The sequence below is a fragment of the Nicotiana tabacum genome, chromosome 23 (assembly GCF_000715075.1).
Source record: "Nicotiana tabacum cultivar K326 chromosome 23, ASM71507v2, whole genome shotgun sequence".
NCBI classification, from domain to species: Eukaryota; Viridiplantae; Streptophyta; class Magnoliopsida; order Solanales; family Solanaceae; genus Nicotiana; species Nicotiana tabacum.
The window spans coordinates 90,874,835-90,898,946 of NC_134102.1; positions in this window are offsets into that span (position 1 = coordinate 90,874,835).

The window sequence follows — 24,112 nt, forward strand, 5'->3', positions numbered from 1 at the left end:
GATTTTTGGGAATTTAAATTTCATCTAATTCAAGATTTACATATGTGGGTGTAATTTACCAATTAATTTTTTTTATTGATTTTTCTTACTCTAATTGAAGATGTTATTCTACTTGCAAAAATATATTTTAAATATACAAATAAAAAAAAGAAGTAATTTCCCTAGCAAAAGTGTTGATTTTACACGTGTTGTTAATAATAAATGTATGATTTCGGTATAAACTGCTAATTATGCTTGTCTTGATATTTGAGATGTAATTTTCATATATGCAATTAAAAAACACCTATTAAGTTGACCCGAATGAATTCTAAAAGGTGGAACCGAACCGAATACACGTTTCTAACAAACTCTATATTTATCATTAGAAGGTGTATATTAAAGAAAATTATGACACCCGCCATCTTCAAATCCTAGATCCGCCTATGTGCGTGCATGTGACTTCTTTTAGAGAGTGAGTGTTTTTTCCTCATATGTGTGAGTCCTTGAATTATATTTGATCATGTGATTTGGATGTGTGGACTGCTTACTCTTTTATTTTGTTGTGAAGGCACATGGTTTAACAAAGGATAGGTAACATTATTAGACTTCTCTATTAGATTAAGTATTCATGCCTCGGGTGCATTGTGACATTGAGTTAGTTTTCGAGACTAGGGTTGTTATAATCATGTTGTTCATGTGTTGGACATTTTGAAATTGGGCTTAAGTACGGAAAGTGTATTTTAACCGTATATGCTAAAGCTTAATTGTTGCTATCAAGCATGGTCATAGGTGTAGTATATTGTGAATGTGTGGCTTGTTGGGTCCTTGAAGATGAAGTGTTTAGTTGGTTGACTCGAGGGCGAGCAACATTTAAGTGTGGGGTATTGATGTCGTGCTATAATTTCATATATTTTGACGCTATTTACCATACTTTCTTGTTGTTTGGATGCTAATTTGTGTGACAATTGAGTTTAATAGAGTTTATTTTATGTGTAGGAACATGAAGCGAAAAAAAGTTGCACGAAATGGTACCTCAAAGTTACAAAATGAAGCAATAAAAAAAGACGTGCAAGGCAATGAAAAGTCACGGCCGTAGACAGTGCAAGATTTTGTCCAGGGCTTTGTCATTGACACCTCTGATAGCGCCTCGTGGAGAAATGCTGGAGCCTCTGATGGTGCCTCGCGGAGTAATGTTGGTGCCTCTGACAATGCTCCGCGCCGACGATGCTTATCCGAGCCACTTTTATTTTCTCATTATGTTTGGACGTGTAGACCTCAACCCTACCTTATAAATACCTCATAAACTTAGTTTTTAGAGAGGAGGGGCATTATTGGAGAAGCAAAAGACTACGGAATACTTTGGAGCACGAATTACAAGAGTTTTTCTCTCTGTTCTTCTTTAATCTGTAGTTTAATGCTTTTCAATATTACTATAATTGTTTATACAATTATGAGTAGATAAACTCTCTAATCTAGGGTTTGATGGAACCTTTTGGAGGATGAATTCTTGTTACGTTTTAATATAATTTTGCCTCTGAATATCCCTACTTGTTTAACTACGTATTTATTGCTATTGATTGAATGACCATCAATTGACTGTGCCTATTTATTATGTAATGCTTGAGGAAGAGTGCATATTTAGATTGTTGTTGAATAACGTCACTCCCAAGGTATATGAGAGATCAATACGGCAGGTTTAAAAGCGAGATTAGAGATAACGAAACTTTGACGTGATCATAATGAGCGATAAAAAAGTGCGAGCTAGCGTAATTCGAGAGAATATGACTAGTACATTATTATAGTTGCTCAAGAGAGAATTACGATAAGTCGAGTGCTCATGATCAGTAGAGAAAACTTAGGTGAAATTGTAGAAGACGTAGCGGGAAGGATTCCGACAATTAGGGAAATCATTACTCTAGGCTTTTCTAATCTTGTCTCCAACCCTTAGTATCTCTAGTTGTTAATTTACTACTTTAATTTGTTAGTTAATTAGACATAAGAATCTTAATATTTATAGCTTTGAAATTGTTCGAGCTTGTCTTTTTAGTGATATTGAACAGTTGTAGTGAAAACTTAGTTCTCTGTAGGATTCGACTCCAGACTTTTAGACCGGATTATATTTGCAGCGACCACTTATCCTTTTTAGGACTAGAGTTGGGCGTGATCAATAGTCGTAGAAGATTTGTGTCTCAACATTTGGAAAACAAGAAAAGTTTATAAGATTCTTTCTCGACTTTTGATTTATACTGAAGCATTGAGTGAATTTGACATAGCTATGTTATCTGTCGCAATAAATAAATTTTCAACAGTCGTGACTGAAATTTTGATTTGAATGTTGCTGAAAAACCTCAGCACATTAATGGATTTTCAAACAATTTATCTTTTTTGTTTTATTCACCCGTTGTTATTTTCATTCTAAATGATTTTATTCCAAAAAGATGTTCGCAAAATTAATAAAATCAAAAATCATATTAGCAAGGAAAATTAGTCCTACCATATTTTTTAAAAATTAACAATAAATATGTTAAAATGTTTATACAAAAAAATAAAAGAAGAGAGGTTGGAGTGTTAAAAAAACTAAAATTTCAAATCAAACCAACTTAAAAAATCGACATGCATTTTATTTTGGTTTGATTTTGTATTGAACAAGAAAAATAAAAACAAAACGATATATAAACATATTTATTCTTTTACAAATAACTTCAAATTTTATGGAATTTTTTCTTTAAAGAATAGTCTCGACATATTCGTGATCCTTCCTTGAAATTTATTATTTAATATGACTATTATTGAGGATCCATTTTTATTTATCTATATGTTTGATTCTCACATATATTGTGTAACGACCCGACTTATCGTTTTAAGAATTTAAGCCCCGTCTGGCGGCATAAGGCCCTGAGCAGCTTCTTATTATGTGTATTGACTTGTGTGCGTTGTTGAATTTAGTTACCGGATGATTCGAAGTGATTTGGGACACTTGGTCCCCAAAACGTAAGCTTAAGTCTAAGAATTTTTACCGTAGTCGGAACTGTGTGAAGACGACTCCGGAATAGAATTTTGATGATGTCAATAGCTCCGTATGGTGATTATGGGCTTAGAAGCGTGTCCGAAAAATTATTCGGAGGTCTGTATAGGAATTTGGCTTGAAATGACGAAAGATGAGTTTTTGGAAAGTTTGACTGGGGTTGACTTTTTGATATCGGGGCCGGAATTCGATTCTGAAAATTGGAATAGCTTCGTTATGTCAATTATGACTTGTGTGCAAAATTTGAAGTCATTCCAGATTGATTTGATGTGTTTCGGCACAAGATATGTAATTTAAAATTTCAAAGTTCATTAGGCTTGAATTGGGGGTATGATTCGTGACTTTGATATTGTTTGATGTGATTTGAGACCTCGAGCAGGTTCGTGTTATGTATTGGGACTAGTTGGTACGATTTGACGGGGTCTCGGGGGTCTCGGGTTTGATTCGGGGTGATTTCGGACCAAGTTTGGGTGTTTTGATGCTGCTGGTTGCTCGTTCTGGTGTTGTTCTTCGCGTTCGCGAAGAAAGATTTTGCTGTTGGGACTTTGTTCTTCGCGTTCGCGAAGAGGTTCTCGCGTTCGCGAAGAAGAAAATTTTGTTGTTCATCGTCAGATTTTAGAGGCTCATATCTCGCAATCTATAAGGAATTTGGAGATGATCCAAAATTGAAAGTTTTAGCCCTTTGTGTCTAGTTTTCAAAAAGGTAAACCATTTGGCATTTGAAGTTGTGTACCCAAAGTTATGGTGGATACACTACAAGCTAGCCGGAAAGAGTTTGGAAATCTCTGTTGCACGGGGCTAACTTTGAAAGCTTGTATTATGCAATCTATAAGGAATAAGGAGATGAACAACAAATGAGAGTTATAGCCCTTTGAGTCTAGTTTTCAGAAAGTTAAACCATTTATCATTTGGAGATTTGTACAAAGGGTTATGACCATTATACTAGAGGCTATCTGAGAAGAGTTTGAAAATGATTGTTGGAGAATTTGTTCATCGCGAACGTGAGGGAAGGGTCGCAAACGCGAAGAACAAATCCCTGGGCAGCAGAATAAAGTCCAAATTCGTCTCATTCTTCCATTTTTGGACCAAGGAAGCTCAGGTGAGGATTTTTCGAGAGTTTTTCAAGGGAAATGTTGGGGGTAAGAATTCCTAACTTGATTTTTGGTTAAATTACATGAATCTATTGTTGTTTTTATCACTAAATTAGTGAATTGGGTTGAAAATGGTATAAATCCTCTAGACTTTAATTTAAGATTTGAAAGGCGAACCGTTATTGAAATTTGATAATTTTGGTATGGTTGAACTCGTATCGGAATGGGTGTTCGGATTTCGTAAAATTTTTGCCGGGTTCCGAGGGGCGGGCCCCGCGCTGACTTTTTAGAATAAAATTTTAAGTTGATATTTTATTATCCGAAATTATTTTTGGTGAATTTTAATGAAGTGATACAATTAATTTGGATAGATTTGAGTTGTCCGGAGGTCAATTCAAACAAGAAGGCAATTTTAGAATATCGACACAACTTCAATAAGGTAAGTGTCTTACTTAACCTCGAGTGGGGGAAATACCCCTTAGGCATTGAGTATTATGTGCAAATTGTATAATTGAAAATCATATATGCGAGGTGACGAGTACGTACTTGGTTTATATGTGCAAATTTCGTTGATTAAAATCTTTAGACGCCCTTATGTATTAAGTTGGAAATTATTGGCACTTATTCAATCCTCTATTTGTCATGCCTAGATCCCTGTTTGTTGAAATTATTTTTATATGATGATTTGGTGTGATTGCCACCTTGAATTTATGTGGAATATTATTTTGTTGAGTTGTTCACTCCCGGATATTTTTGTTAAGATTGTGCACATTATGGTCGAGCCATGGGCTCCTTATTGTGGAAAATGATGTATGGTTGGTTTCCGTAGCAAGTTGAAATATTTGAACACTTGATGAGCTATTTATGATATGTGAGCACTTGATGTGCAGTTGTTGAAATTATATTTACTTTGGGACTACAAAACGGTATTCCGGGAGATCCCCCTGCCCTGCATATTTACTTTGGGACTACGGAACGGTATATCGGGAGATCCCCCTGCCTTGTATATTTACTTTGGGACTACGGAACGACATTCTGGGAGATTCTCCTACCCTGCATATTTACTTTGGGACTACAGAATGGTATTCCGGGAGATCCCCTTGCCCTGCATATTTACTTTGGGACTACGGAACGGTATTCCGGGAGATCCCCTGCCCTGCATATTTGCTTTCGGACTACGGAATGGTATTCCGGGAGATCCTCCTATCTTACATATTTACTTTTGGGATTACGAGGCGGTACCTCGGGAGATCCCCCCTGTCTTGCATACTTACTTTTGGGACTACGAGGCGGTATCTCGGGAGTGCCCTTTGTTGATATTTTTCTATGGATGCACTTGTCTTTGGTTATTTTATTTTTTCGTGATATATTAATTCTTGTGTTCTTCCGTGATGTATTATTTGATTTTATTGCGTGTTTTGTATTCCTTGTTGTATTGTATTATCTTTGGCTCCTTGTACTAGACTCTACAGATTTATGTTTATGGTGTTTACTGGTTTTCGAGAATTGAGTTGTTTCGAATAAAAGAAATTGCTATTATGTTTTAATTTAATAAATTTTACATCCAAATTAGTAGTTTCAGAAAGGTAAACAATTTGGCATATGGAGTTGTATACCAAAAGTTATGGTGCATTCACTACAAGCTGTCTGTGAAGAATTTGGAAATCTCTGTTACATATAGTTGACTTTGAAAGCTTATATTTCGCAATCTATAAGGAATGGGGAGATGAGCAACAAATAAAAGTTATAGCCCTTTGAGTCTAGTTTCCAAAAAGTTAAACCATTTATCATTTGAATATTTGTACAAACAGTTATGATCATTATACTAGAGGCTATCTGAGAAGAGTTTAAAAATGGTTGTTGGAGAATTTGTTCATCGCGAACGCGAGGGAAGGGTCGTGAACGCGAAGAACAAATCCCTGAGCAGCAGAATAAAGTTCAAATTCGTCTCATTCTTCCATTTTTGGACCAAGGAAGCTTGGGTAAGGCAATTTTTGGCGATATTTCGAGAGTTTTTCAAGGGAAACGTTGAGGGTAAGAATTCCTAACTTGATTTTGGTTAAATTACATGAATCTATTATTATTTTTATTATTAAATTAGTGAGTTGAGTTAAAAATGGTAGAAATCCTTTAGACTTTAATTTAAGATTTGAAGGGCGATCCGTTATTGGAATTTGATAATTTTGGTATGGTTGAACTCGTATCGGAATGGGTGTTCGGATTTCGTAAAACTTTTGCCGGGTTTCGAGGGGCGGGCCCCGCGCTGACTTTTTAGAATAAAATTTTAAGTTGATATTTTATTATCCGAAATTATTTTCGGTGAATTTTAATGAAGTGATACAATTAATTTGGATAGATTTGAGCTGTCCGGAGGTCAATTCAAACAAGAAGGCAATTTTAGAATATCGACACAACTTCAATAAGGTAAGTGTCTTGCTTAACCTCGAGTGGGGGAAATACCCCTTAGGCATTGAGTATTATGTGCAAATTGTATAATTGAAAATCATGTATGCGAGGTGACGAGTACGTACTTGGTTTATATGTGCAAATTTCGTTGATTAAAATCTTTAGACGCCCTTATGTATTAAGTTGGAAATTATTGGCACTTATTCAATCCTCTATTTGTCATGCCTAAATCCCTGTTTGTTGAAATTATTTTTATATGATGATTTGGTGTGATTGCCACCTTGAATTTATGTGAAATATTATTTTGTTGAGTTGTTTACTCCCGGATATTTTTGTTAAGATTGTGCACATTATGGTCGAGCCATGGGCTCCTTATTGTGGAAAATGATGTATGGTTGGTTTCCGTAGCAAGTTGAAATATTTGAACACTTGATGAGCCATTTATGATGTGTGAGCACTTGATGTGCAGTTGTTGAAATCATATTTACTTTGGAACTACGGAACGGTATTTCGGGAGATCCCCCTGCCCTGCATATTTACTTTGGGACTACGGAACGGTATTCCGGGAGATCCTCCTATCTTGCATATTTACTTTTAGGACTACGAGATGGTACCTCGAGAGATCCCCCCTGTCTTGCATACTTACTTTTGGGACTACGAGGCGGTATCTCGGGAGTGCCCTTTGTTGATATTTTTCTATGGATGCACTTGTCTTTGGTTATTTTATTTTTCTGTGATATGTAAATTCTTGTGTTCTTCCGTGATGTATTATTTGATTTTATTATGTGTTTTGCATTCCTTGTTGTATTGTATTGGCTTTGGCTCCTTGTACAAGACTCTACAGATTTGTGTTTATGGTTTTTACTGGTTTTCGAGAATTGAGTTATTTCGAATAAAAGGAATTGCTATTATATTTTAATTTAATAAATTTTACATCCAAATTAGTAGTTACCGGATGCTTCATTTTAATTGGAATGTCATTTTCTTCACCCAAATGGTTTCTAAAATAAATTCATTCCTTTGTTGATTTCTTACTTGATTTAAAGATTTTAACCTTACTTTAGTAAAAATAAATTGATCATGCGGATCTTATATACATTGATATTTTGACACGTGAGTGGTCCGTGTGATGGTGATAGAATTATGGGTACGAGGTGCCGTGGAAAAAAAAATAAAAGTGGGTTGAGACCCGTAATTTTTATAATTGTGAAATGAGGTATCACATGGTGACTTTTACTTGAAAATATATTTATTGGAAAATATTATATCCTGAAAATTATTATTTAAAAAACATATAGGCGAAAGAATTTATACTTGAAGGACTTGATTAATTGGTTATACCTGTGTTCCTTATTCGTCTGAGCAATAATTATGATGTTCTTGTTGCATTGTTGTTATATCACTGGTTGATTTTATTGTTACCATTGCTAATTATTTTCTAGTATTATTTTGTATACTATATTGCACTGGTTATTAGACTAGTGAGTGTCTTGACTTTACCTCGTCTCTACTCCACTGAGGTTAGTCTTGATACTTACTGGATACTGACCGTGGTGTTCTCATACTACACTTCTGCACATTTTTGTGAAGAGTTAGGTATTGGAGGTATCAGACTCGGACAGAGTTAGAGTGTGATCGCAAGGATTCAAGGTAGAGCTGCTTGGTTATCGCAGTCCCTTGGAGTCTATTCATTTCATTGTACTATTAATTTTTAATCAAACAGTATTGTATATTTGGTCCCCGTGATCATTCCATATATTCAGCTAGAGTTCGTGACTCAGTACTACCAGTCTTGGGAGGTTGTATATTCTTATTTGTCCCGTTGTTAGTTTTGATTATTTATTTAATTATATAAAAAAAGATCGCTTCAAAAATGTAATTGAAATCGTCTTACCTAGTATTAGAGACTAGGTGCCATCACGACGCATGTGACGGGATTTTGGGTCGTAACATATTGTGACTTTCTTAGAAAACATCGCGTAAAGCCTCATTAATTTCAACTCTAACTACGTCAATCATAAGCCTAATTGCATAATTAAAGTATCACAAATGTATCAATGATGCCACACTCCACCCGCGTGAACCCGCTCCGCCCCGCAAATATTTTTAATTTTTTTGAAGTAGCCTTCTTGCTTGTCATTACTTTTCAGTGCACAATGTATACTGATAGAATTAAATATATAATTTTTGATAAAATATATACGGACACAATGCATAATGTGTTTGATAAAATTTCCCATAGGAAAACCTTCCTTACTGCTTTAGGAGATGACACCAATAACAATACATTGCTACTACTACATTAATACTATAATGGCAGATACATACATTACAAAGATATAATCGAAAATGCAAAGTTTTAAACCAAAATTAAATAGGAATTCCACAACAAAGATAAAGCCCAAGAACTTAATTCAAGAAATTAATTCAAGATTACTAGAGCCAGAAAATGGAGCTATAGTGAGAAGTAGAATTCAGAGAGAAAAGGGACTCACAATCCTTGATAAACCACAGAATAATGACCTTCACTGATAATTGAAAGTTACTGTAATTTTTTCTCTGATTATCGAGCGAGAGGACTAAGGAGAGAGATGAGTCGTAGTGAGTGAGAGAGCAATTGACTAGGTGAATAGAGTGAAATTGGGACTACAGTTTTAATATTTAGCCATTATGTCTGTTAGTTCAAAAATTAAATCTTCACCCACGCCCCGCCCCGCCCCGTGTTATTATTATTACTTTTTTTATTATTTAAAAATTTAATCCGTCCCGCCCCGCAATCGCAAACTCTCAAACTCGCACTGCCCCGCAAACGTTCAAACTCGCCCGCCCCCATTGCCATCCCTAGTACTTGTGAGCCTATCACGAGGAGATGAGAGTTGGATAAGTTCATACATAGAAAAGTTTGGAAGATCGCTAGAAAATTGCATGACTCAACCTTGGACAGGTCAGGCAAAGCGATCCAATTGTGAAGGAGGCCATAGGCTAAGAAATGGGATCACACGTGTGAAGTTTTGGGCTATTTTGTTGTTCTTAAGTCAAGATACATATTTATTTGAGGATGAATGAGAGAAAAAGTTAGTTTCTAAATCTGAAGATGTTATAGATGCCTAAATAGATGTATTGGAATCAATTTATATGCATTCTGGATAAATAACCATATCATGTCTAACCTTTGCGTTCAACAAGGTATCACACTGTACAGGAGACAACCGATAAAACACAGCCTTGGGATCTCCCACGCTATCTAGAAGACCGCACTATGATAGCATGCTTGTTATGTCTATATATATATATTTTTGGGGTTTTAAAAACAAGAAAAAAGAGCAAGGTCTTGGTATTTTGAAGAGGAATTTCATCCAATGATCAATCCAACTACCAAAGTAAGTTGTTTATGAATTATTTACGCTATATATCCAACGACTCGATTGGTCGTTTTGAGCTCTAGTGCGTCGTTCGGCGGTTTGATGGCTTGAGTAACTTTACTTCATGTTTTATGACTTGTACGTATGGTCGGAATTGAATTTCGGGAAGTTCAGAGTTAATTCGGAAGGAAAAATTCTAATTTCGGAAGCTTAAGTGGAAAGAGTTGACTAAAGTTTGACTTTTGAGTAAACGACCTCGGAATCAAGATTTGAAGGTTCCAATAGGTTCGTATGATAATTTAGAACTTGAGCGAATGCCCGGGTTGAGTATCGGGTTGTCCGGAAGTATTTTGGGCCATATTATGGAAGGTTGGCATTTTGAAAGTTTAAGAATTTCCTAAGTTTGGTTTGAAGTAGGCTTTGGTATCATCGATGTCCGATTGGGGTTCCAAGCCTTGGAATAGGTTCGTATTGTGATTTGTGACTTGCACGTAAAGTTTAACCTCATTCCGGGATGTTTAAGTGTAATTCGGACGCGTCCAGCGAAGTTTGAAGGTTGGAAAGTTGAAACAAAGGTTTTGGCCGTCGATTTGTAATTTTGATTTGTTTGACGTGATTCGAGGCTTCGACTAAGTCTGTATCGTATTTTGGGATGTGTTGGTATATTTGGACGGGGTCCCGGTGGCCCCGGGTGAGAATCAGATTGAAAATGGATCGAGTTTGGACTTGGGAGAATTGGTGAGGCAGCTGAGATCTGGTGCAATCGCACCTTCGTGGAAAAGGTCGCAGGTGCGAAGTCGCAGAAGCAGCCAAAAGGGGTCGCAGAAGCGGAGGGGGAGTGAGGATGGCTGGCTTCGCAGGCGCAAGAAAATCCACCGCACCTGCGAGTCCGCAGGTGCGGGCTGTTGGACGCAGAAGCGAAATGGAGGAAGGGGAGGCAGTTCCGCAGAAGCGGAGGATCGGGCGCATGTGTGAAAACCTGTCTGCAGATGCGGAGGTGGAGGGGCATAAAGGGAACCGCAGAAGCAGAGTTCTGGTCGCACCTGCAGAACCGCAGAAGCGGTCAAGTGACCACAGGTGCGATGATCGCTGGGCAGTGGTGCTTTTTTTTAATCGAGACCTAGCTCTCATTTCTCTCATTTTCTTTGGGTTGGCCGAAGTTGAGGAGCTATTTTGAGGGGGCTTTCATCTAGCAACATGAGGTAAGTAATTTCTACAAGTTGTGAGTTAAATATATGAACTTGGGCTTATAAATACATGAAATAATTGTGAAAATTGTGGGATTTTAAGAGAAAACCTAGAAATTGGTATTTTTGGATTTTTACCATGAAATTGGACATGAAATTAGGAATAAATTATATATTTGAGTTCGTAAAGTTATGGGTAATGTTTATCTTCAAAAAATTTCGGAATCTGTGCATAAGGGGAAACTACCCCTAGGTGATGTATTTGATATATGCTGCTTGTTGCGGGGGCTACGTACGCACGAGGTGATGAGAGTCCGTACATAGTTAGATTCATGCTATGTCCGGGTAGACTTAGGTTCCTGCCATGCTATAACTGTACTATTTGTGTTGTCCCTTGCCTATTAAATTCCTTTATTTTATGTTACGACTTGAGACTAGACTTGCGTAGAGTGATAGACTTGCTATTGTTGAGATTTGATGGGCTTCATGATTAGTTTCGGAATAATTATACGCCTCTTACGAATTTCTCCCGTGCTATACGTTTTCCTCGAAAGGTTTTCCTTAAATTTTATATCTCACACGTTTATTCGTGAGTAGGGTCAAGGACCCGTTAAAACTTTTTATTCTAAGGAGATCGGGGTATTTGCCTCGTCAGTATAATAGATACATCTATAGTTCGTGCCGTTCGACTCTCTGCAATGCGCACATTATGATGGGATCAGGCCGTTCGTCTCGGCAGGATTATGTATCACACTCTCATGGGATCGGGCTGTTCGCCTCAACAATATAATAGATGTATATATGGTTCGTGCCATTCGTCCCTCGACAATGCACACAATATGATGGGATCGGACCGTACGCCTCGACATTTCTATAAAACACTCTTATGGAATCGCGCATAATATTTGGCAAGAAGCCAGTGTATCTATGAGTTTTCCTGATTCGAATCGTGACGACCTATCTGGTGAGGCCCATTATATATATATATACTCCGGTTGAGGAGGTAATTGCTAATTGAGAGCTTGAATTTATTATTGAGAGGAGGATTGTACCACATATTTATACTTGTTATTTTGTGTATTAACTCTGTCTCACATCTGTTTACATCTACTGTATCTATCTAATTGGACCACTAGTAATTGTCGATGTCGGCCCCTCGTCACTACTTCTCTGGGGTTAGGCTAGATACTTACTGGGTATACGTCTATTTACGTATTCATGCTACACTTGCTGCACTTATTGTGCAGGTATATATATGATTTCGGTGGTCCTCTGGGTGCAGAGGAGCCACTTTTTGCGGGGACTTTATGGCGAGCTGCATCTCCTTGTTATGATTCGCAGCAGACAGAGTCTTCATCAGAGTTGTTTATATTCTCCTATCTAACTTGTATTCTAGATAGATATTGTATTTTATTTTATTTCCTAGTTGATGCTCATGCACTTGTGACACCGGATTTTGGGGGCTTCTATTGGATGTTTGTTATGGTAGTTCACATAATTATTATCATTTTACCCTGTAAATTCTATTTCATACTATTTAATTAATGGAAAATATGATTTCAAAGTAATAAAATCAGTAAATAAGTTGATCAATCACCGTTGACTTGTCTGACGGCGGCGTTAGGCGCCATCACGACCTTTATTGGATTTTGGGTCGTGACAGCTTGGTATGAGAGCGTTTGGTTCACTTAGGTCTCACGAGTCATGAGCAAGTCTAGTAGAGTCTTGCGGATCGGTAAAAGACGCTTGTACTTATCTTTGAGAGGTTACAAGGTTGTTAGGAGCACTTCCTTTCTTGATTCCTCATCGTGCGATTTGATTCTTTTGAGGCTTATGCTTTTATTTCCTTCCTACTCAATCTTATGCGACGTGAAGCTCTTGTTATCACTTGGACATCGAGGAGTTGTAGTGGTACTGCAGACTTGGTGCCAGATGTTTTCCCTGCGTATTCGGGCAGGCTATTATCGTCTCCTTGTGGAAGGATGTTCTGTCGTTTCAGCTTAGTATTTATATTTCTGATGGTTTTGAGGCTATGCACGGATTGCTATGATGTTCATGTATTTCTATCGCACGGTGTTGGTGTAATGGTAGGGTGCTTGTTTATGTATAGAGGCAGTGAATGACTTGAAAGGAGGATTTCTGAGTTCATGATTTAGAGGTTCAACATTAAATTCCAGCAAAGGAACGACAATCAGACTATGGATGTTCAGACTTTTGGCTGATGGAGTAACGAGACTTGATATTTTCGAGCGTGGTGGAATTTTCATTGTGATGCGGTGTCGTTGTCCTTGTTTGAATGCATTAAGGTTTGCCGGTGTTATGGTCTTCTTTGATTTGCCTTCAGGGCAGGGTGTAGTGAAATATTGTCTAAGAAATGATTGTCAGAGATGGCAGTGTATAGCGGTTTTAAAATCGAATCAGTGTTTCGAATGATGATGGCTCGAGAGAGAGATGATCTTCGAGGAGGCTTAGAGTTGGTAGCAATTTATTAGTCCAGGTGCTATAGAGATGGATTTTGATTTGATGCAACCTTTGGGTAGCGAAGGATGAGGAGGGACATGTTGGGAGGTGTCTCGCGGTGATTGAATTATTAGTAGGTCAAGTACGCACAACATAGGTCGAGAAGTTGCCTAAGGAGATAGGTTAACCGAAGTGGGAGTGGCAGAGTAGCGTATAGATTCTGTGGTAGGATAGCCACGTGCCTTGAGAGGAGTTTAGAGCAATTTGGGAATCATGGTGGACAGTGACTAGGTCTAGGGATTTTATTTGGAATGGTGCTACTGTGTTGAGGAAGATTGAATATGATGAATGAGGTTTGCTTGGGGTGTTTAGGGGTGTAAGAGCTTGATTATCGTTGTGGGATACGACATGACTTCGAGTTTGGAACGTACGGTCGGACTTTCAGTTAATGTCTATGGGGAATGAACAGACTCTTATAGCTGGTGGGCAAGCATGGGCTCAGGAGGGTTACTGATTTTTGTGGTGGTTGTACCCAATGCAACGTCATTGAAAGATGTCGGTATGAAATTCCACAGATGGGTTATCTTCTGTGAGCAGGTTAACGGTTGCGCGATTTTGATGAAGTTTCTACAAGGAGTTTTACTTACTACCCAACATGAGATCGAGTGTGCAATCGTGGCTTATAATTTGGAATGTTCATGAAGAGTTTAACAAGGGACTACGAGAAGTTTGGCGAGTTGATGGTGCGAGATCATGGTAATAGAGAATGAGGAATCTTTGTGGGTTCTACATTATGTGGTGGTAGCTTAAAGCTAAGTGAGGGAGCCCACCTTCTACGATTGGATCATGTGGTTGTTTACTTGTATAGCTTCTGGTTATTGGTGGATTATTTATTACTAAGAAAAGAAAACATCAAGGATAATTCGAGCAAAGGATTTGATGAATATGTACTATATTCGCCTTATCGATTCATACGTAGATTTTGGAGAGACTCAGAGTTTATGCTTCTGGTAGATGTGTTGTACAAGGAAAAATAACTCATCCGATTGCTTCTTTGGGAGTGTTCATGTGCTGACAGCTCACTAGATTTTGGCTTATATTCGGGACCAAGTTAGGTGGATGACCCTCAACAGTGGTTCTAATGGGTTCGCTTTGTGTGGCTGGAGACCGGGATTTTGCATCAGAGTGTGCAGAATGCTTGGGGAATTTTTTGTGTTATCATCAAGTCCGCTGGGCAGTATTGGAAAATGGGAGAAACTTTCGGATTTGCGGAAGGTCTTTCAGAATGAGTGTACCAGTTGGAGATACTATTGTGCACACGAGGAGGGTAGGAGATGGTTCATGGGTATTGTGACAATGTGGTCTCGTGAATTAGGTACTCGGGAGGAGTGTTGTTGAGTTTCATTATGATTCTTGAATGGAGCTACTATTATTTCTAAGGCAACTCAAGAATGAATTGGAAGAAGTTGGTTCGGTTAGTAACAGTTGAATCAGCATGATTGTGGCAATGATCAGTTCCTTCAGCATGTGAAGTTATACATGTGGTTTGTGGTTGTACGTGCGGGCGTGACAACCACCATAACTTGATTGATTTGGGAGGTATTTGATTCAAATGGCCCTGTTGTGTAAATAGATTTCCGAAGAGTTACGGCGGTCTAAATCACGACTTGAGGTTTGTATTTTCTGCGATTTGGGAATTCAGTTACGTGTTGCATTGGTTCTTCTAAAATGCGTTAGGTGAAAGGTTTCTAGCCAATGAAGTGTTTATTCTACTAGTAGTTCAGGGGTTATGATAAATTCTTATACTCCCGTGTAGCGACATGATAGATGCAGTGAGTGGTATGGGAATTGGAAGTTGAGGATCAAGGTTGCGATTCGGTGTTGATAAGAATGTCACGAGCTCGGATGAGTAGGGAAGAATTCAGATGTTTAGTGTAAACTGGCGTTATCTTAGTGTCGCATGAGAATGGTGTTATGTGGAAGAGGCATTGTGTATTGATTTGCGGATTGTGATTTTCCTTACAGAATTAGTACAGTTGGTGGTATGGAGCTGTAAATTTTGCTATCTGGTGCAGAAGGTTGTGGGAGCGTGCCCCATGAAAAGATCGTATAAGTGTGGCATGTTAGTCATTTAATTGTGAAAGATTAAAACCAAGTATGGAGATTATAGTAATATCGCAAATGTGAGAGTTTATGCCTGAGAGGCGTTCTATTCCTCGGATCGTGGACTGTGTGAGTTTGTTATGGATTTGACGGATGTTCTTATGTGTCATGGAAAAGGTTATTGTTGATCCTTGAAGGGTTAATTAGCCCAGTATGGTATGATCAGAATCGGTTTGAGGTTCGTTGATGGGTCCAATGTGAATGTGTGCTCTACATCAGGCTAAATGTGTTCATTCAGCATAGTGTTGCTTATGGAGGAGTCTTCGGGCATTGAATGTTATTCCCGTCGTCAGTTAATCCATGTAATACTCTATTGTGCTATGTGGGTTGTGAGACGGCTTGATTATCCGCACATGTGTTGTGGTCCCGTGTAGCTTGCGGTGTTATATGAGCTGGATGGCTCTCGAGATGCAATTTATTTATCGCACATTAGTTGTGCTTGGGTTTTGTAGCGTATGGCACTATCCGTCTCCCCAGGGTTGTATTTTCGCACTTGGCATGCTTGTGGTCGATATTCGGTACTTTGTAGGTATAAGCATTATGGCATGATGGGTATTTCCTTATTTATTGTTATGTGTTGATTTGGTGGCACGCCGCCACGAGTATGTTGTTTGTATCGGGTTGCACGCCACAACGGTATCATGTGAGGATCGGGATGCACGCTGCAACAATGAGATGTTGAGTACAGTTCCCTATATCCATTCTTGTGTATTTTGTTACTCATTCTCTGAGAAGGGTTCGTAGCGTCTGTTCGGCTGCCTTATTCATTACACGGACTGGATAGTTCCTTTCCATAGTTCGTTTTTCTTTATGTATCGCATTCGAGTTTGTAGCTTGTTGGCGCATTGTTGGCGTCATATGAGATTTTTGGCAGTGTTTGAGATGGCTTATTGCCTGAGCAGCTTGTACTGGGTGAAACGTGGTTATTGGACCTGAGATAAGTGCGATCATAGTTATGTAGGGTATATTAAAGAGCAAATATCATTATTCAATTCAGGATGAAGTAATGATCCTTGTCAGGAGGAGAGACTCCATGATTTGTTTATTCGGCAGATGGTTATTAGTTTCTACGCATCTCTTCCGTCATGGCAGTATTGCGAGAGTTGGAACTGGACTTATATGCATCATGAGATGTGTTGTGGGTATCAGATTCGTGGAATTGCAGCTATTATTGTCAGAGGATATTGTTATGGTCAAGCGACTTATGTGGTGCATGGCGTGATTTCAGCGGAGGAGCATGGTCATGTTGGGTGCAGTATGTAAGTATTTATACGGTGCTCGTATGTTAGAATCATGTCTTGTAGAAAAGTTCGGAGGTTGGAATTTGGTTCTAAGGCTTATTAAAAATAAAAGGGAGGATCTTCAGTCTGATTCGAGCTAATGTGCTCACATGGGCTGTAGTGGCACGGGTAGGTGCATGGGGTGTTAAACAGTGATTTTGGACAACTCCAGAGCAGTTCTTGGCATGTTCGAGGACGAACGTATGTTTAAGTGGGGGAGAATGTAACGACCCGACCAGCCGTTTTGAGCTCTAGCACGTCGTTCGGCAGTTTGATGCCTTGAGTAGCTTCACTTCATGTTTTATGACTTGTACGTGTGGTCGGAATTGAATTTTGGGAAGTTCAGAGTTGATTCGGAAGGACAAATTCTAATTTCGGAAGCTCTAAGTGGAAAGAGTTGACTAAGGTTTGACTTTTGATTAAACGACCTCGAAATTGAGATTTGAAGGTTCCAATAGGTTCGTATGAAGATTTCGGACTTGAGCGTATGCTTGGGTTGAGTATCAGGTGGTGCGGAAGTATTTCGGCGCTTACTATGCAAGGTTGGCATTTTGAAGGTTTAAGAATTTCCTAAGTTTGCTTTAAAGTAGGCTATAGTATCATGGATGTCTGATTGGTGTTCCGAGCCTTAGAATAGGTTCGTATCGTGATTTGTGACTTGCACCTAAAGCTTGGCGTCATTCCGGGATGTTTAAGTGTAATTCGGGCGCGTTCGGCGATGTTTGAAGGTTGGAAAGTTGAAAGAAAGGTTTTGGTAGTCTATTTGTAATTTTGATGTTGTTTGACGTGATTCAAGGCTTCGACTAAGTCTGTATCATGTTTTGGGATGTGTTGATATGTGTGGACGGGGTCCCGGGGCCCCCGGGTGCGAATCGGATTGAAAACGGATCGAGTTTGGACTTGGGAGAATTGGTGAGGCAGCTGAGATATGGTGCAATCACACCTGCGTGGAAAAGGCCGCAGGTGCAAGCTCGCAGAAGCGGCCAAAATGGGTCGCAAAAGTGGAGGGGGAGTGAGGATGGCAGGCTTCGCAGGCGCGAGAAAATCTACCGCACTTGCGAGCCCGCAAGGGGGGGCTGTTGGACGCAGAAGCGAAATGGGGGAGGGGGAGGCAGTTCCGCAGAAGTTGAGGATCGTGCACAGGTGCGAAAACCTATCCGCATATGCGGAGGTGGAGGGGCCTGAAGGGATCTGCAGAAACGAAGTTCTGGCCGCACCTACGGAACCACAGAAGCGGTCAAGTGACCGCATGTACGATGATCACTGGCAGTGGTGCTTTTTTTTAATCGAGACCTAGCTCTCATTTCTGTCATTTTCTCTTGGGTTGACCGAAGTTGAGGAGCTATTTTGAGGGGGTTTTCATCTAGCAACATGAGGTAAGTAATTTCTACAAGTTGTGAGTTAAATATATGAATTTGGGCTTGTAAATACATGAAACAATTGTGGAAATTGTGGGATTTTAAGAGAAAACCCAGAAATTGGTATTTTTGGATTTTACCACGAAATTGGACATGAAATTAGGAATAAATTATATATTTGATTTCATAATGTTATGAGTAATGTTTATCTTTGAAAATTTTCGGAATCCGGGCATGTGGGCCCGAGGGTTGACTTTATTGACTTTTCAAGCGGAGTTGGGAATTGTTATAAATTGTTAAATTGTAAGCATTGAAGTATATTTTGATTGATTTACACGTTGTTTGACTAGTTTCGAGACGTTTGACTTTGAGTTGAGGTGTTAGAGAGGCGTTGTAGTCGGTTATGAAATTTTGGAGCGAGGTAAGTCTCCTGTCTAACTCTGTGAGGGTAAACTACCCCTAGGTGATGTATTTGATATGTGCTACTTGTTGTGGAGGCTACGTACGCACGAGGTGATGAGAGTCCGTACGTAGCTAGATTCATGCTATGACCGAGTAGACTTAAGTTCCCGCCATGCTATAAATGTACTATTTGAGGTATCCCTTCCCTATTAAATTCCTTTATTTTACGTTACGACTTGAGACTAGACTTGCGTAAAGTAATAGACTTGCTATTGTAGAGATTTGACGGGCTTCATGATTAGCCGTGAAATAATTGTACGCCTCTTGCGAATTTCTCCCGTGCTATGCGTTTTCTTCGAAAGGTTTTCCTTAACATTTATATCTCACACGTTTATTCGTGAGTGGGGTCAAGGACCCGTTAAAGCTTCTTATTCTAATGGGATCGGGCCGTTCGCCTCGACAGTATAATAGATACATCTATCATTCGTGTCGTTCGACCCTCGGCAGTGCGCATATTATAATAGGATCGGGATCGTTCGCCTCGGCAGGATTATGTATCACACTCTCATGGGAGAGGGTCATTTGCCTCGACAATATAATAGATGTATCTATGGTTCATACCGTTCGACCCTCAGCAGTCCACACAGTATGATGGGATAGGATCGTACGCCTCAACATTTCTATAAAATACTCTTATGGAATCGTGCGTAACATTTGGCAAGAAGCTAGTGTATCTGTGAGTTTTACTGATTCAAATCGTGATGACCTATCTGGTGAGGCCCATTATATATATACTCCGGTTGAGGAGGTAACTGCTAATTGAGAGCTTGAGTTTATTGTTGAGAGGAGGATTGTACCACATATTTATACTTGTTATTTTGTGTATTAACTCTGTCTCACATCTGTTTACTTCTACTGTATCTGTCTTATTGAACCACTAGTAATTGTCGATGTCGACCTCTCGTCACTACTTCTCTGGGGTTAGGCTAGATACTTACTGAGTACGCATTGATTTACGTACTCATGCTACACTTGTTGCACGTATTGTGCAGGTATATATATGATTCCGGTGGTCCTCTAGGAGCAGAGGCGCGACTTTTTGCGGAGACTTTACGGCGAGCTGCATCTCCTTGTTACGATCCGCAACAGATAGAGTCTCCATCAGAGTTGTTTATATTCTCCTGTCTAACTTGTATTCCAAACAGATGTTGTATTTTATTATATTTCCTAGTTGATGCTCATGCACTTGTGACACCGAGTTTTGGGGGCTTCTACTGGATGTTTGGTATGGTAGTTCACGTAATTATTATCATTTTACCTTGTAAATTCTATTTCATACTATTTAATTAATATTTTAAAGTAATAAAATGAGTAATTAAGTTGATCAATTACCGTTGGCTTGTCTGACGGCGGCGTTAGGCGCCATCACGACTTTTAATGGATTTTTGGTCGTGAAAATATAATAATCCATAATATAAATGTTGATATTGGCATCCTTTGATTTGGCTAAAAATTGAAGGAATCCACCAAGAACTCTAAAAGGGGAGGATCTTGAGTTTCGAACTCTTGAGATAATATCATCACTGACCTTAATATATGTGGGAAAAAATAACACGTGCTCGAGACTTGCTATACTAAATGCCCCCTACAATTTCTCTTCTGCCACACAACTAAATGCATGCCTCTGACTTCTCTTTCAACATATCTTCGAGCAACAAACTCATATAACAAATGATTTAATACGAGCGTATCAGATGACCAAATTACACAGTCAACACGATTGTTCTGGACTTCATGTAAATCTAAACACGGGCATGAACATTCCAGTGTGACGTGGGACACGACCTCCATGTGTCCAACCCATGGTAACACCCAATTAAACTTTACGATTGGGTCGTGCGGGATAAGGTAGAGAGTCCCACGGACTCATGAACCTCTTTTGCCAAATATGGGTTACCTATTTGTTTGACAACATCCAAATAAGAGCCACTTTTCCTCAACGAATAATCTACAGGACTTGGGCTCTAGGAGGCCAAGGGTCGTTTGGTTCATGAGTTTAGAATTTAGGATTAAATTTATTCCATATTTGATTTTGGATATTAATTATTCTCGATATAAAATTATATCAAAACCTGGGATTAAATTATTCCATCTCCTAAGTCGGATAACTAATACCGGAATTAGTTATCATGGGATAATATTTCAAAATGACTATCTAACCCCCTGATGTATACACTTGCTTCTCCGTGTCTTACTATTTTCTTACCTTAAACTTGCCACCTTAACACCTGTAAATACCACCATGAATATTGTCATTCCAACACTATTGTTTCAGCCATGCCAAAACCAGTCCAAACCCGGCCATAAAACTCCAAGCTATGTAATTTATTGGTCAGAGATATGTTACTAGGTTTTGCCTGCTTTTGTTGCTAATAAATGCATTCATTGTAACAACCTTTACCCTAGTAAGTGAAATTGTTGTTTACAAGGCCTTGGTATAACATTGGTTGATGTGATATCTGACATGGGTATGGTGTTCTTACTGATTGTAATGACCCGACCGGTCATTTTGTGTAATTGCGCCTCATTTCCCCTTTTAATGCTTCATACATGTGCATTTGTGATTTAATGACTTGGGGAGGGGGGGTGGTTAGTTGTCCGGGAGGATTTTAGGTTGATTTGGACCCTTTAGTTCTTGACTTAGAAGCCTAAGTTAGAAATATTGACCAAACTTTGACTTTTATAAAAATAACACCGGAATGATATTTTGATGGCTCCAATAAATTTTTATCGTGATTTTGGGCTTGAGAGTATATCCGAAATCAAATTAGAAGTTCGTAGGCTAATTTGTGTAGTTTTGCCGAAAGTTGGCAATTTTTAGTTTAAAAGTTTGACCGTAGGTTGACTTTTGGATATCGGGTTCGAAATTTGGTTATAGGGCTTGGAATATGTCTATTATGCTATTTAGAACTTGTCCGCAGAATTTGGTGTCATTTGGAGCTGGTTTTCAAGATTCAGACGCTTGGTTGCAATTCTAGAGATTGTTGAATTTTTCTTTGAAATTCATGCATTTTAGTGTCTGATTCGTAGTTCTAGATGTTATTTTTGTATTTTGATCGCGCCATTGAGTTCTTATGATGTTTTGAGACTTGTGTGGATGATTGGTTTGGAGCCCCGAGGGCTTAGATAAGTTTCAGTCCTTTCGGACGTGTTTCGAAAAGGTTTGGACTGAAATAGGATTTTCTGGTGTGCCGATGCTCTGATGTAGCAATTGCGAGCACCGGCCTCACAATTGCGAGCATGGCAGGGGAGGCTCTGGTATCGCAATTGCGATAATTTGTTAGCAATTGTGAAGTATGGGGCTGGATAGGCTAGTTCGCATTTGCGACTGTTTTCTCGCATTTGTGAAGAGAACAGATTTCGCAATCTGTGTCGCAATTACGCCATTTCCTCATTGTATCATTGGTCACAATTGCGAGGGTTCGCAATTGCGAACCCAGTGTCACAATTGTGACATTTGCAACTGAACAAAAGGGCTGTGAATCGGGATTTCACATCATTTTCTCTCAATTTAGAACCCTAGACTCGGTAGGAGGCGATTTGGAGAGATGATTTTTATCTACAAATTTTGGGTAAGTAATTCTAATCAATTTTCTACTATATTTTATAATTATATCTTAGATTTAACATCAAATTTATGAGAATCAAAGAGGAAATTTGGAGATTTTGTCAAAAGTTTTGAAAAATAAAGATTTGGGTTCTGAAAGTCGATTTGGACTCGGATTTGAAAACAAAATACATATATGGACTCGTGGAGTTATGGATAGTCGAAATCTATCATTGGACCCGAATTTTGACCGGGCGGGCACAAGGTTGACTTTTGTTGACTTTTTGAGAAATGTGTAAAGATCATAGCTTTATCTATTATAATTGGTTTCTCTTGCATTGTTTGATGTTGTTAAGTCATTTTTATTAGATTTAAGCCGCGTGGAGGCAAATTTTAGGAGAAAAGCTATTTTCGAGGGTTGAGTTGGCCTAGTTGAGATAAGTATCTTGTCTAACTTTGTGTGTGGGAACTACCTCTTAGGATTTGGTTGATGTGCTCTTTGTGTTAATGTGGGAAACATGTACGCGAGGTGACGAGTGTGTACACTGGTTATATGTGGTACTTGACTGGTTTAGGTTATTTAGACTATTTCCATGCCTTTAATTGAATTGTCATAACATGTTATATTTTTCATTGTTAATCTACTCTTACATGTGTTAATCTACTCTTGCATACTACGTTGTTAGCACTTGTCCTACCTCTTACTTATTATAATGGCTCTCATATGCTTTAGTTGAAGTTGTTACCTTCCTTATTGTCTTAGTACCTCTTTATCGTTGCATTACTCTTACTTGAAATTGTTATTTCGTGGGAATATCTTCTTTTTGGATTATTGACCGTAACGATCCGACCGGTTATTTTACTTTTTAGAACCCCATTCCCCTAAATAAGACTTCTCGTACATGCTTTTACTGTTTTATGACTTGCGGGAATGGTTAGTTCGGGATTTGGAAGGGTTCGGGTTAAAATCGGAACACTTGGTTCCTTAAGGTTGGCTTAAAAGGTCAAGTTTGACTTCGGTCAACATTTTGAGTAAACGACCTCGGAATTGGGATTTGATGGTTCCAACAGGTTCGTATGATGATTTTGAACTTGGGCGTATGTTCGGATCGGGTTTTGGATGATCCGGGAGCGTTTTGGCGCCTAATAGTGAAAGTTAGTTCTTGAAGGCTTTAAAAGTTCTTTAAATTTGGTTTGAAGCGGGTTTTGGTGATATCGAGGTCCAAACGGAATTTTGAGACCGGAAATAGTTCCGTAATATCATTTAAGACTTGTACATAAAATTTGGTGTCATTATGAGTAGTTTAAGTACGTTTCGGCGCATTGGAAGTAAATTGAAGAACTTGAAGTTGTTAAGTTTGGTTCAATTGGTTTTGGGGTGAGATTCTTAGTTTTAATGTCGTTTCGAGCGTTCCGAGAGAGTCTGTTTTATGATTCCAAACTTGTTGGTATATTCAAAGGGGGCCCGAGTGTCAATCGGATGAGGCTCAAACTAAGATGAAAAATTGGAGTAACAGTTGATGCACCAGATCTGTCAAAACCGCACATGCGCTTGGTCAGCCGCAAGTGCGAGCTCGCAGGTGTGGGCCAAGCCTCGCAGAAGTGGACAAAGGAGGGCAACCCAGGTTCAGCATATGCGGCCCATTCTCCGCAGAAGCGATCTCAGTCGGCCTAGTGAATTCTGCAGAAGCGGACCCTTATCCACAAAAGCGAGGGCACAGGTGCGGCCCTGTGACCGCAGGTGCGGAAACCGCTGGAGGCAGTGAGCCTAATTTTTTACGGGTTAGGACCA